Here is a 15,499-nt window from a genome sequence, read left to right on the forward strand (position 1 = left end):
CCAAGATTTAAGTACCTCTTTGGCTGTACTTAATAACTTCAAAAGTGGGATATTCTTCATAAACAATTTGATCATTCTCTTCCTTAATCAATTGGTTAGTAGTCATATTTATGGTTGATAATTGGATTGATTTGTATATTTCAAACCATGTAAAGAAAGGTATATTAGCTTGTATTCCTTCTAAGTACTCATAATATTTTTCCTGAATATAATCTCATTCCATTCTTGTAAAAGTTAAGAAGAATACAATATCTTTTGATTAAAGGCCCCATTTGATTCAAAAAGGGTTTCATCTCATCTCATCTCATCTCATCATTATAACTTTCTTAAATTTCCACATAAAATATAATAAACAATTCAATTTTTTCAAATCTCAATTCAACATTTTTAAATCCTAAAACAATAATAATATTAAATCATAAAGATCGCAATAACCAACATTATGAGCAAAATAACATGCCATCAAAAATTTTGCCATAAAAACAATAAACAATATAACATCATAACAATATACTAGCCAATGATTCTGATACCAATAACGTATCCTAGGTAATATATAATTAATTTATAATATAATAATAGGTGGTATAACCATCCATTGGCTAGTATATTTTATTTGATCTGGAACTTGCAGATTATAACCCTTAGATTATTATATAATTCTAGAATATTATTACGTTTTCAATTATTCAATATGACAAACAAAAGCAGAAGCAAACTACTGTCAGAAGCATTATCTCTACACATCCACCAATGCCTAAAGACAAGCAACTTCAGACATTATCAGATTACTGTTCAACTCTACTTAGTAGCATTATTGGTTCCACTCATCCATTATCCATCAACACATGAAGACAAAACTCTAGGTGTGCATTATCGATTACTGTGTAAGATGAGTTGTCATGAAAATGGGAGACCTGTTGAGCTTGAGAAGGAAATGCCTATTGAATTGGTGATGATGTGGCTTCTTGTGGTAGAGATAATCTAGTCTTAAGATTTTCTCGTCACAAAATGATTATCCACCCATATTAAAAGCCCTTCCCCTCTCTCAATCCCCACTTCCAAAACTTCATTCATGTGAGAATTAATCTCTGTGTAAGTAATATATTTTTAATGAAGTCAAATTTATCAAACTATGATTTTCTATCTTTTATGTTTATTCATGCATATAGTCAGTTCTTGTGACATATACGTATACTATTTCTTTCATTTTAATTATAGAATTATTTAAGTAAAAATAAAACTAGATAACGTGTTAATAAACATATGCAAGTGATGTAATATCATTTAATACAAAATATATATACTACATCACATAATGTATCCGGTCATAGATGTAAATTTTCTGATAAATAAATGATGACAATTTTTCCTTAGAAAAAAAAGAGACTAAAGGTACGTTTGGTAAATGAAATGAGATGAAAAATCCTCAAAACTTCCTCCATAGTAGCCCCCAATGAGAGGAATAAATGTCATTCAATTGAGTTCTGTTGTGGGCCCAATGGGTGTCATGTAGATTTTTAGTTAGAGCCTTCTTCCTTTCTATTTCAACATAATGAATCGGGTAGCTAAGATCTTCTACTGTCCCTTCAACGCAATGTATATATTAATACAACTGTGTAGACACGCGATTCTGCTGAAACTGGTTATAAGCATGTCTAGTTCTCAAGAACAACAGCACACTACAAGTTAGCCCCAGAACCGACATGCATCCCCACCACACAAACGTTAAGACAAAGCACTGCCTCCCAATGCATACTGCTGATTCAGAGCTTGTGTTAGCATCATAAACAACTGTAGCAACACAGCCATAAACGAGTGACCCAATTGGGATATTGGTGATGAGAATGTTGTGATTCACACCCACACTATTTGGTCCAAACAGCTCCCATGTAATTGATACGGCTACGGCAAAGATTAACCCAGAGCTCAAGGCAACTAGTGATGTGCCTACATGCAATGCCAGCCCGTTGCCTGATGCTGCTAGCAACAAGAAAGCAATTGGGGTTGGCAAAAGTGCAATCGTCAGCCATCATGTTCTTGCAAAATAAAACTTCCTGCACATAAATATAGGTAAATGTAATCATTTTAAGTTATATATCTAACACATTATGCCATGCTGCTCCATCTTAAATTTTTGATATTAAGAGATCATGTATCAAATTAAAGTTGGATCAATAGAAGCTTGTGCAATACTTATATGTTAAGTATTGTGGAGTCTGGTCCACATCACTCGATTGGAGGCATTGGCCGCTCGAGCGAAGTCAGGCAGAGTTGAACACTCGATGTCAACTCGACAGTGAGCTCGAGCGAATGCGGGAAGGAAGTTCTCTCGACGCGCGCTCGACACACCGCTTGAGCGAACATGCATTTTAGGATTTTTCCTGCATTTGACTATATATATGATTATTATATCATATGGTCATACTGTAGAAACACTGTAGACGTACAGTGATTGATCCATCATTGTAGTGTGCTATTCCTTAATAATAAAATCCTCTGCAGCTCCCGTAGACGTAGGCAATTTATCGAACCACGTAAATCTTGTGTCGTGTGTGATTGTTTTTCTCGTTCCATATTCTTTTTCAATTTATTGTCATCGTTTTTCACAACAATTGGTATCAAGAGTCAAGATTCGGGTCTGAGAAAAAATGATGGCTGGAGATGAATTGAAGGCATCGGGATCGAGAAGTTTGATGGCACAGATTTTGGATACTGGAGGATGCAAATAGAGGACTATCTATATGGGAAGAAACTTCATTTTCCACTATTGGGAAAGCAACTAGAAAAGATGGATGATGCTAATTGGAACCTGTTGGATCGACAGGTTCTGGGGGTTATTTGATTAACCCTGTGGAGATCCATTGCACACAACGTCATCAAGGAGAAGACAACTGTGGATCTCATGGCGGCTTTGTCAGGTATGTATGAAAGGCCGTCAGCGAATAACAAGGTACATTTGATGAAAAAGTTATTCGATTTGAAGATGGCAGATGGTACGTCTGTTGCACAACATCTTAATGATTTTAATACTATCACAAATCAATTGTCGTCTGTTGAAATTGAATTTGATGATGAGATACGTGCACTGATACTATTGGCTTCACTGCCAAATAGTTGGGAAGCAATGAGAATGGCTGTCAGTAATTCTGCTAGTAAATCTAAATTGAAATATGATGATATTCATGATTTGATTTTGGTAGAGGAGGTGCGTAGGAAAGATTCAAGCGAGACCTCGGATTTGAGTTCAGCTCTTAATGTTGATTTTCGAGGGAGATCACAAGACAGGAACTCAAATAAAGGAAGATCAAAATCAAAGTACAAGAGCAAGAGCAAGTCGAGGCCCAGTCAATAAGCAACTTGTTGGAATTGTGGCAAAGCTGGCCATATAAAGAAGAATTGCAAAAACCCTAAGAAGACTGATAATGATAGTGCTAATGTGGTAACTGAAGAAGTACATGATGCACTATTGCTTGCAATTCATAGTCCAATTGATGACTGGATACTGGATTTAGGGGCTTCCTTCCATAGATCTTCCCACTGGGAGTTAATGCAGAACTATTTTGCAAGTGATTTTAGGAAGGTGTATTTGGCTGATGGAGAGGCTTTGAACGTAGTGGGGATGGGAGACATTGATATTGCACTCCCTGGCAAGAACAAATGGACCTTGCAAAAGGTCAAGCACATTCCTAAGTTGAAAAAGAACCTCATTTCTGTTGGGTAGCTCGATGAGTGTGGTCATTCAGTGGTGTTCTCAGATAGCACCTGAAAGGTCACAAAAGGGGCATTGGTACTGGCTCGGGGTAAGAAAACTGGTACATTATATATGACTACTGGTTTGATTGACACTATTGCTACTACCGTTGCAGAAAGCACAATAGATTTGTGGCATTGCAGGCTTGGCCATATGAGTCAGAAGGGTATGAAAGAACTTCTGTCTAGAGGCAAGTTACCAGAACTGAAGTCAGTTGATCTCAGTGTGTGTGAGAGTTATGTTATGGGGAAACAAAAGAAGGTCAGCTTCTTGAAAAGTGGCAGGACGCCTAAGACAGGAAGACTGGATCTTGTGCACACAGATATGTGGGGTCCTTCCCCAGTGGCATCTTTTGGAGGTTCTCGCTACTATGTCATGTTCATTGATGACCACAGTAGGAAGGTATGGTTTATTTTTTAAAGCATAAATCTGATATATTTAATGTATTCAAAATTTGGAAAGCTATGGTTCAGACAGAGACAGGCTTGAGACTGAAATGTTTGAGGTCTGACAATGGTGGTGAGTATGTCGATGGTGGGTTCAAGGAGTATTGTGCAGCTCTAGGTATTAGAATGGAGAAGACCATTCTTAGGACACCACAACAAAATGGAGTTGCTGAGCGTATGAACAGAACCACTAATGAGCGTGCTAGAAGCATGAGGTTGCAAGCTGGACTACCACCCACTTTCTGGGCAGATGCAGTCAGCACTGCCATTTACTTGGTAAACAGAAGGCCATCAGTTCCATTGGATTGTGGACTGCCTGAGGAGGTTTGAAACAGGAAAGAGGTCAAATTTTCTCACCTTAAAACTTTTGGTTGTCTTTCTTATGTGCTTATTGATTCTGATGCTTGTAGTAAACTTGACGCTAAGTCAAAGAAATGTTATTTCATTGGCTATGGAGATGAGGCATTTGGCTATCGTTTCTGGGATTATCAAAGTCAGAAGATCATAAGAAGCAGGAATGTGATTTTCAATAAGAAAATTATGTACGAGGATAAGTCTAGTACAGCTTCTGTTGTAGCCCCTCAGGAGTCTGAATTTGTAAGATTGGATGACCTACTAGAGGTCACAGTGCAGTGTAGAGATGTGAGTGATGGGGAGAGTGAGTCCAGTGCACCCATTCCTATTATTCCACAGGCAGTTTCAGAACCGTCCACTCCTACAATTGCAGTTCGCAGGTCAATTAGGACTATACGTCATCTACAGCGTTTCTCACCTACTTTAAATTACATTCTGTTGAAAGATGGTGGAGAACCGCAGAGTTACAAAGAAACTTTGCAAGATGAAAATTCTAGCAAGTGGGAGCTGGCCATGAAAGATAAGATGGATTCCCTGTTAGGGAATCAAACATGGGAGTTGACAGAACTTCCATCAGGAAAGAAGGCATTACACAACAAGTGGGTTTACTGGGTGAAAACTGAGCATGATATCAGTAAGAGGTACAAGGCCAACTTGTTGTAAAAGGCTTTCAGCAGAAACAGGGTATTGATTACTCTGAGATCTTTTCTCCTGTGGTGAAGATCACAACCATCAGGATGGTACTGGCTATAGTTGCTACTAAAGATTTATTTCTTGAGCAGTTAGATGTGAGACAGCTTTTCTTCATAAAGACCTTGAAGAAGACATCTACATACACCGACATGAGGGGTTTGTGGTATAGGGAAAGGAAGGTTCAGTTTGCAAACTGAGGAGGAGCTTGTATGGCCTGAAGCAAGCTCCTAGATAGTGGTACAAGAAATTTGATAACTTCATGCACAGTGCAGGGTACATTAGATGTTAGGCAGATCACTGTTGCTATGTCAGACACTTTGACAATTCTTATATTATTTTGCTGTTGTATGTGACGACCTCAAATCCCCATGCACAGACACGGGAAAATTGAGACGTCCGGATGATGACAACCCGAGTCACCACCCTATCGACGAGTGCCAAGTGTGTGTAAAAGCAACAAATGTGCAAAAGAAAACACAGCGGATAACGAAAGTCATAACTAAGTACCAGAATTTTTTTCTTAATATAATACAAAGCTGTTCAAAACTTACATATTAAAATATTACAAGATACAAATATTATTCAAAGCAACAACAAGATAATAATTTCAACTCAAAACTCCGACGAAGCCGCATCCTCGGGCTCAGCCTCCTCCTCCTCTTCGATCCCTGCACCAAAATCTACGGTACCAAAAATGGTGCCGCAGGTAAGTAAAATCCAAACACCACTAGATAAAAACATAATAAACTCCACAATATGCATGAAAGAATGCAAATGCTCTCATCCCATAAAATCACATTTTTTCCACACACGCCAAAATCCCATTTGGCCCAAAAACATATCGTATAAAACAAAGCCTCGCCATTATTCCAGATAATGGCCCAAACCACCATTTTCCCAGAAAATGGATTGCAATATCCTCATACAAAACCTCACCATTTTCCTAGAAAATGACCCATTAACCAAACCATCAGAGCACTGTAGGCGGGAATCGCAGGCGGGACTCTACCACCATCCCTACTCACCACCATCCCTACGCATGCACCGTAGACGGGACTCTACCACCGTCCATACTTACCACCGTCCCTACAAGTCCGTCTGTAGGCGGGAATCGCAGGCGGGACTCTACCACCATCCCTGCTCACCACCATCCCTATGCGTGCACTGTAGGCGGGAATCACAGGCGGGATTCTACTACCGTCCCTGCTTATCACCATCCCTGCGCGTGCCTCTGACTCAAACCAGTCAGTCCAACCGTTCACATATACCATAAATCATTTCTCGCTTACCAACACAACTTTCATTTTCCAAACACATGTACATGCATGCAACTACACGAAAAATCCGGTTTTCCCTTTTTAAACATGAACATGCGTGCACTATACAAAGCAAACATCAAGGCACAAATATCTCAAACAAATAACAACATCAACCAAACAACTTCGTCCTCAATCCATCCGACTCCCGAACTCCTCGGATTCAGTCCGGAATCAACCAACCAGCAGTCAAATAATTATTGTAGGAGAAAAATATATTTAAATCTAAAAGTAGAATTTGAAAAATACTTACAGCGCTATACGGTATTTTTAGAAAGCTCGCGGCGTTGCAAACGACAGAAGAAAATAGGGAATAAATTACCCATTTTTGAACGGGGACAAACCAAAGCTCGAGATTGATAGGGAATGGCCTTGAGATATTTATGAAGCTAAGGGAAATGAGTTTTGACCGTGGGTGGTGGTGGAAATGGCGGTCGAAGGCCAAAAAGGGGCTGAATGGAGTTGAGCTCGTGGGAGCTGCTCCGGCAATGGATCGAGGCCGGAGATGGGTGGTTTAGGTCGGCAAGAGGTAGGGGAAGAAGCTGTGAAGAGATGGTGGCCGGAGGTGGTGCGACAGCGCCGGAATTGGTGAAAAACCGTATGGCTTGGAGGAGCTCGTGGTGGCTAACGGTGGCTCGGATGGAGGTGAAACTTGGTGGGGATGTTCACCGGTGAGAGGGGAAGAAAACTGGATGGGTGGTGTAGGCCACGCCACCGGCAAGCGGCAGTTCTGGGCTGCGAAAGCAACTGGCGACAGGGGCAAAAATAGAGCAGGTGCAGTGACTTTCGGCGGCTCGCGGTGGCTAACGGCTGATCCGATAGCTCTGAAAATTGGTGGGGATGATCTCTGGTGGAAGGGGAAGAGAATGGTGGTGGTGGTGCACTAAACGGTGGCCGGACGGCAGAGAACTGGGCGGCGATGGGAAGGAGAAAAAGAGGTTGTTCAGTGTACGCGGGAGAGAAAGGAGAAGAAAGAAGAAGGAAAGAAAGAAAAAGAAAGAAAAAGAAGGAAAAAAGAAAAAGAAAAAGGAAAAAGAGAAAAGAAAAAGAAAAGATGAGGGAAAAGAAATGAGGTCCAGTCCTCACTCCGGAAACCAAAACTGATCCGCCAAAAACGATTTTAAAAACCGTAAAATGACTAAATAAATTAAACACCGCATCAAATAAATAAAAACCAATTAAAATACATTAATTTAAAATACATAAACCAATATATTAATTAAAATAAAAACAACACTTCAGTGAAAATACACGTAAAAGCGGGTCATCACATTGTATGTGGATTACATGCTTATTGTAGGGGCTAGTATTGATGAGATCAATAATCTGAAGAAGTAGATGTTAGAGCACTTTGCAATGAAGGATTTGGGAGCTGTAAAGCAAATCCTTGGCATGAGAATTGTCAGAGATAGAGTCAGAGGTATGTTGAGACTCTCACGGGCTGAGTATGTGAAAAAGGTACTCAGTAGGTTCAATATAGACAAGGCCAAACCAGTTGGCACACCCTTGGGCAGTCACTTCAGACTCAGCAAGAATCAGTCACCTAAGTTAGAGGAGGAACAAGATTACATGAGTAAGGTTCCTTATGCCTCAGCTATTGGTTCACTTATGTATGCTATGGTTTGCACAAGCTGGATATTGCCCATGTAGTGGTAGTTGTGAGTAGATACATGAGTAACCCAGGAAAGCAACATTGGGAAGCAGTGAAATGGATTTTGAGGTACCTAAAGGGCTCCTCAAAAACCTATTTGTGTTTCTCTGGAGAGAGCTTCGAGGTGCAGGGCTATGTTGATGCTGATCTAGCTGGAGATATTGATAGCAGAAAGAGTACCACGGGCTTTGTTTATACACTTAGTGGTACTGCAGTGTCATGGGGTTCTAATGTACAAAAACTAGTTTCTTTGTCTACTACAGAAGTTGAGTATATTGCAGTGTCAGAGGCTACAAAGGAGATAGTATGGCTACAGGGATTCTTGGAGGAATTAGGTAAAAAGAATCAGAAAGGCACTCTCTACAGTGATAGTCAGAGTGTCATATTCCTTGCCAAGAATCCAGCATTTAATTCCAGGACCAAGCACATTCAGATCATGTATCATTTCATACGATCATTGTTAGATGACGGACAGTTGTTACTTGAGAAGATTTGTGAAAGCAAGAACCCTGCTGATATGTTGACAAAGGGTGTTACACTTGAGAAACTGAAGTTGTGCGCAACTTCAGTTGATCTTCTAGCATGAAGACAGGGGCAGTGGGTTGCAGAGGTGGAGGATATCATGTTTGAGGAAGACGGTGATACAGCGAGTGTACCAGTCTCCAAGTGGGAGAATTTTTGAGTACTGTGGAGTCTGGTCTACACCGCTCGAGCGGAGGCATTGGCCACTTGAGCGAAGTCAGGCAGAGCTGAACGCTCGATGTTAGCTCTACAGTGAGCTCGAGCGGATGCGGGAAGGAAGTTCGCTCGACACGCGCTCGACACGCCACTTGAGCGAACATGCATTTTAGGGTTTTTCCTGTATTTGACTATATATATGATTATTATATCGTATGGCCGTACTGTAGAAACACTGTGGATGTATAGTGATTCATCCATCATTGTAGTTTGATATTCTTCAATAATAAAATCCTCTGCAGCTCCTGTGGACGTAGGCAATTTACCAAACCACATAAATCTTGTGTTGTGTGTGATTGTTTTTCTTGTTCCATATTCTTTTTCAATTTATTGTCATCGTTTTTCACAACATTATATGCCCCTATGTTTGCTATGTTCCAACGAAGTTTTGCCCTCCCTATCTTTCTATTAGGCTCTACTGAAGTTGCTTTTGATGCTTATAAAGGATAGCAGATTCGTAACACAGATAATTGTGCAATAAGAGTAAGGATTGGCTAAGTAGAAGTGGTCATTACTTATGCACGAATGTAGTCTGGTGCAGCTGAAAGCAATCGGCCAAAGAAGGAAAATGAGGAATAGAGTGTAAGGAGCGTCGTATTCTCTGAACATTGTCCTAGAGACTGCGCTATCTGTCCTAGATTGTTACTGTAAACCAGCCCTATTGTACCTCCGCAGAAGTAAGCAAGATAATACAGCCAGAAATCCAACCCGCGTACAACGATTCGTGCTGGATGCTCATTCCCGAGCATTGTCAACTGATCCTTGGCTATCGTTCTTTGACAACATCCACACCCTAATCTCTCCAACTAATTTTTGGCCCTTGATCCCATTCACAGCTCCATTTTTGCTTGAGTGATGGAATGATCCTTGCCCAACAGAGCCAATACTACCAGCATGATGGGAAAGAAGCTCTTTATGAATCTCAAGATCGTCTGCATCAACAAGAATGAAGCTAGACCCAGCTTGAAGATCGAAAGAATGAAAGTAGCGATGAAACCAATCTTTAGCACAGACAACACCAGGGATGCATAAAGGGACCACTAGAAGGGCAATGGCTCCACTAAAAAGGAGACGAGCTGTTGTTGTATCTGAATTGGAAGTACCAAAGAGAACGTAAATGCTGGTGATGATTGCTAATCAGTTCAGAAACAAGAACAAGAGGGAGTCGCGATGAACTTCCTCTGGGGAAAGGGGGTCTAGAGAAGGTTGGCTGAGAATTGGAATCAATGATACTATAGAAGTGAGTAGGCGAATGAGGGCATTTAGAAGAAGATATGTAGAATCAGAAGATGGGTCAATTGCAGTGGCAGCAAGAGTGTAGAAGGCTGCACTTAGAACATTCAAATCTCATTCCCTGTAAAATTTCCTATGATTTAGCTAAAAAGTACATTCCCTAAAATTTTTTCCTAAATTTTACTCATATTTTGAAAATCTCCTACATCCTATTCCCTATTATTTTTCTATTCTATTAAAATAATATTTTTCTATTATTTCTTTATTGCTTTTTTCTCACTTCTATTTACAAGCTTAACTACTCAATATTTTTTCTTATGTTTTGAACTATTACTCTAGTGAATATTTTAAACAAAAATTTAAATTTTTTTTTGTGGATATGATAATATTTTTAAAATTAATTTTTTTATATTTTTGTAATAAATTAAATTATTTTTGAAATTATTATTTGAAACTATAATAAATATAAGTATGAGAGAAAGTGTAGATAATTGGAAAATTATTTATTTATATATTAGAATAAAATATTGATAAAAATGATTTAGGAAATGAACAGTAGACTCACTGTTTATTCTTTAAACATTTTTTCTAAAATAGGGATCCGGATGTGGGTGGGTATTTTGATCAAAACCCTATAATAAATCTCAAATTATGGGAAATCCGATACTTTGGGGCACTGGATGTGAATGCTTTTATGCCGTTGAAACTTACTGTAAGACCCAAGCTCGCTACACAAGCCAGGCCCATGCTGAACCCCACACAACGTCGTTTGTTGGTAAGTTTTTTATTCTTTTCATCATGTTTTCTCCACCCGACGGTTAACTCTCTCTCTCCATTCAGTTTTCTTTTTAGTTTCTCTTCCATAAAATTTTTACCTTTTACCTCACATCTAGATTTCGGTTTCTCCTAGAAGACTTCCCTCTCATGTACTCTCTCACTTCCCCTCTCGCACTCTCTAATTTTTTTTTTTTTCTGGTGATTTTTCTTCTCTTGTGCAGGTTGCCGAACCATCATGGTAAGCATTTTTTTTCCTCCTCCTAGTTTCACTTTTCTCTTGTACCTCTTTCCTTTGGTTTCAGATACCCCATGATTTCACTCTCCTATGAAACTTTTTCAGAGTAATTTTGATTCTAGATGTGAAATTCATGGTTTCTCATCAATTGTAGATTTTTTTTTTCCTTCTTGGTGATTTGTTTTTAGGTGTTGCAAATTTCAGATATAGACTATTGAAAAGTGTGTTAAAATGCTATGATTTTCACGTCCATGTGATTTTTCTTTTAATATCTTTCTCATAGTACCGAAAATCATTTCTTAGGCTTAAAGTCTAAATCCTCAAATCTCAAAGTTTTAATTTTTGGAGTTGCCATGACCCTCTCAATAGTAAGTTTTGTTCTCTATTGAATAATTTTTTTTTTTTTTACATGCGGTATGTGATAGCAAACCTTTGTTTCACTGAGTACGGGTGGAAGATGCTGATTAAAATTAAGAAGTTTGGGACAGTTTTGTGAAGTTGGGAATGAAGGGAAGTTTGTGGTGTATTGCTGATTTGGTTGAGTTGTTGGTAGTTATCTTGAGTTTTAGGCTGCTGTTTTGGGGTCGATATATTGATTATTTAAGTTTCTTTTACATTGGTTTTGGTAGTTAAACATTTGTATTGCTAGTTATTAATACCTAGTATATATTTTATGAATAAGTGACGAGACTTTTAATGGTCGATTTCAAGACTTAGATAATACACTACGGGAGATAGGAAAGCGGGGTTCCTATGCTAGATTTGCATAAAAAGGAAGAAATTAATTGAGGTTGGTTTGTAAAATGTGCATTATTATGTTTTTAAAAGAAAATGTGAAAACAACCTCAATATATGTGTTTTGCATTTACTCATGAATAGGGCTGAGCACAGATTCAACCGGAGTCGGATTTGGCCTCCTCCGACTCCGACTCCGACTTTGTCGGAGGCCGAATCCGACCTCCGATTCCGACTCCACTTACACCTCACTCCGCTCCGACTCCGACTCCGACAAGTCGGAGTCGGAGTCGGAGCGGAGTCGGAGTTGGGCTTTTTTATTGGGCTTTTTTTTAAACTTTTTTTTTTACCCAATTAACATTTCAATTTTACAATTTGTAACTCTAATCGGATTTGGGGTTCTATATCAATTTTTTTTAAAAATATAATTTGAGATTTCTAATTTATTTAACCAAAATCATCACATTAGAAAATAAAACTAAATTCAAAATCTATCACTACAAAAAATAAAACTAAATTCAAATGTGCAATCAAAATTAAAAACTAAATTAAAACTAAATACACACATTAAAATTACATAACCAAAATTAAAACCTAAAATTAAAAATACATAACCAAAGGTCCAAAAAATGTCATTTTTCAACTTGTGCCTAAAAAAAAAAACAAAAAAAAAAATTAGTAAAGAAATAAGATACCATATAAATTTAAAAAAATAAAGAAAGCAAAATTGAAATAAGATACCAGAAACAAGATTGTCAATCCTCTTCACGAAATATGCTGGCCATAGAATTGGCTAATTCTGCATTAAGATGTTAAAGTATAGGAAATTATTATTACAAAATGTTAAAATCAACTCATATAACAACTCAAAAAAAATCTCTAAATACATTACCTGAGTATAGCTTATAGCTTTCTGCATCATCAATGGCTTCAGAATAATTTTGACTCAAGCATATGGGAGTAGATTTCAACCAATTTTGCGAGCACACGAGAGCTTCTACAGTTCTAGGAGCCAAAGAGCTCCTAAACGGATCCAGGACACGGCCTCCTGTGCTAAATGCTGACTCAGATGCAACGGTGGTGATAGGAATAGCCAAGATATCTCTTGCCATTAGAGCAAGAACTGGATACTTGGTGGAGTTGACTTTCCACCAAATTAAAATATCGAAACTCCCCGTAGGAATCTCAATGTTCTCCAACAAATACCGTTCTAACTCCGACTTACAATCCATCAAGGATGTTGTATGCTCTTTATGGAACTCCCTCAAAAAATCCAAGGGATCATAGTCTGTAACTGTACTACTACTCCCCATTGATGCACTAGCTTCACCGCTTTGAGTTTTGTTAGCACCAATTACACACCCACCACCAAACTCTACATATGCCTCATACAAATATTTCATATCCCTCTTGAGGAGTGCAACAAATTCCTCACCCTTCTCCTCACCCAATGTTTTCTTGAACCAATATGCTTGAGTAACCAATTTGAACCGTGGATCAAGAATAGCAGCAATAAACAACAACCGATTTATTTTTTCAAGATCACCCCAATATTTATTATACTTTGTCTTCATTCTGAAAGCCATTGAACTCAAACGTCGATTACTATTGTCACAAAAATTATTCAAGTGTTTATGAATGGCAATAAGCTCTTGGACATAATTATTTGATGTGACATATAGTGTACAATAAATGCGCAATGTAACACCATAAAATATTCGAAGAAACTTCGAAAAGTTTCTTATGGTCTCCCAATCATCCGGCCCAGGAGCTCCTAGACCCTTTCTTCCATGTCCATCCTCAGACAAATAAACTCGTGAGTAGGGATCTTCATCAAGCAAAAGTTGGAAGGCTTTTTGATACTTCTCAGCCATGTCCAACATAAGAAAAGTTGAATTCCATCTAGTAGGCACGTCAAGAGTCAAAAAACTAGAGCATTGAACTTTTGATCTATCAACACAAGACTTGAAAGTGGCAAGTCTTTGGGGAGAAGACTTCACATACTTAATCAAAATTTGGACCCTTACAATTGAATCATCAACATCTTTCAAACCTTCACTCACAATAAGGTTTAAAATGTGTGCCGTACACCTCATGTGAATAAACTCGTGATTTGCTATACAATCCACACTTCCTATTTCCCTTGTTCTCAACCAATCAATAGCAGAGTCGTTAGAGGTAGCATTATCCACTGTAGTTGTGAGGATTTTGTCAATGCCCCAATCAAGCATACACTCCTCCAACTCCCTCTCAATCGTTGCCCCCTTATGGTCGCTAATCCGAACAAATGAAATGATCCGCTTATGCAACTTCCAATTATTATCAATGAAGTGAGCAGTCACACACATATAATTAATATTTTGGATAGAAATCCAAGTATCGGTGGTCAGGCGTACTCTTTGTTTGGTGGTCAAAAACATTTTCTTCAAGCTATCCTTCTCTCTCAAAAATACCCTTATGCAGTCACGCATTACGGTAAATCGAGAAGGAATAGGAAACCTTGGATCAAGGGCTTTAACAAATTTCCGAAACCCTTCTCCCTCAACACATCTAAATGGTAACTCATCCACTATCACTATCCTAGCAAGGGCAGCTCGGATTTTTTTCTCATTATATTTGGCCATCCCTAAGGTCTTCTCCCCTTCCCCTCCTTCACTTCTTGCTTCTGGGACCAAGAATGTTTGACTCTTATCCAATTTACTCTTACGGTTTTTGGGGCAAAGTTGGATGTGTATTTTCATGGCCGAAGTGCCTTGCCTTTTGGGATGGCATTTCCATTGCCTATGACAATGATTACAAGTAGCTATAGGCTCTTCGGGATCACAATCGGGCACTCTTGTGAAGTGGGACCATACCTCAGACCTATTCTTAATATTTCTACTACCAAGTGGAGGGCGAGGGGTAGAATGAAAGGCACTAGGAGTACCTACCAAAGAGCCTATTGGTCTGCTAGACTCATCAACTATTGGACTGGAAATATCAATCGGTTGTTCTGGGGCTGGAATGCAGAGACAAGATGCACCTGTGGATGTAGGAGTGTTTGTGCCTTCCATATCCATTATTTAATAACTAGAACTGTAGAACACAACAAATAAGATAAACATAAACAAAATAAATTCATGAACTAATGTAAAGATTACTCAAGTAACTTATATGATATACATATATAGTAGTAATGACAAAAAATGTCCTATGAATCTATAAATGTGGTTGCATCGCTCGACCCTCGCTCAAGCGAACTCAGCAGAGTGTGCCGCTCGACCCTCGCTCGACACTTCGCTCGAGTGAACTCAGACAGATTGTGCCTGTGACGCCCCCAAATCCCCACGCACGGACACGGGAAAATCGAGACGTCCGGATGATGACATCCCGGGTCACCACCCTAACAACGTGTGCCAAGTGTGTGCAAAAGCAACAATGTGCACGAGAAAAACGCAGCGAAAAGCAAGTCAATAACTAAGTACTAGAATTTTTCTTGTTTAATACAAAGCTATTCCAAAACGTACATAAATAAAATATTACAAAACACGCATATAATATAATATCAAATACAAAGCATAACATCAG

General features: G+C 38.8%; 1 pseudogene; it reads right to left on the reverse strand.

Annotated features, from left to right (window-relative positions):
- Positions 1 to 1,606: 1,606 nt before the first annotated feature.
- Positions 1,607 to 11,024, reverse strand: LOC122282300 (annotated as a pseudogene).
- Between the last annotated feature and the right edge of the window lie 4,475 nt (positions 11,025 to 15,499).

The sequence above is a fragment of the Carya illinoinensis genome, chromosome 11, assembly GCF_018687715.1.
Source record: "Carya illinoinensis cultivar Pawnee chromosome 11, C.illinoinensisPawnee_v1, whole genome shotgun sequence".
In the NCBI taxonomy this organism is placed as follows: Eukaryota; Viridiplantae; Streptophyta; class Magnoliopsida; order Fagales; family Juglandaceae; genus Carya; species Carya illinoinensis.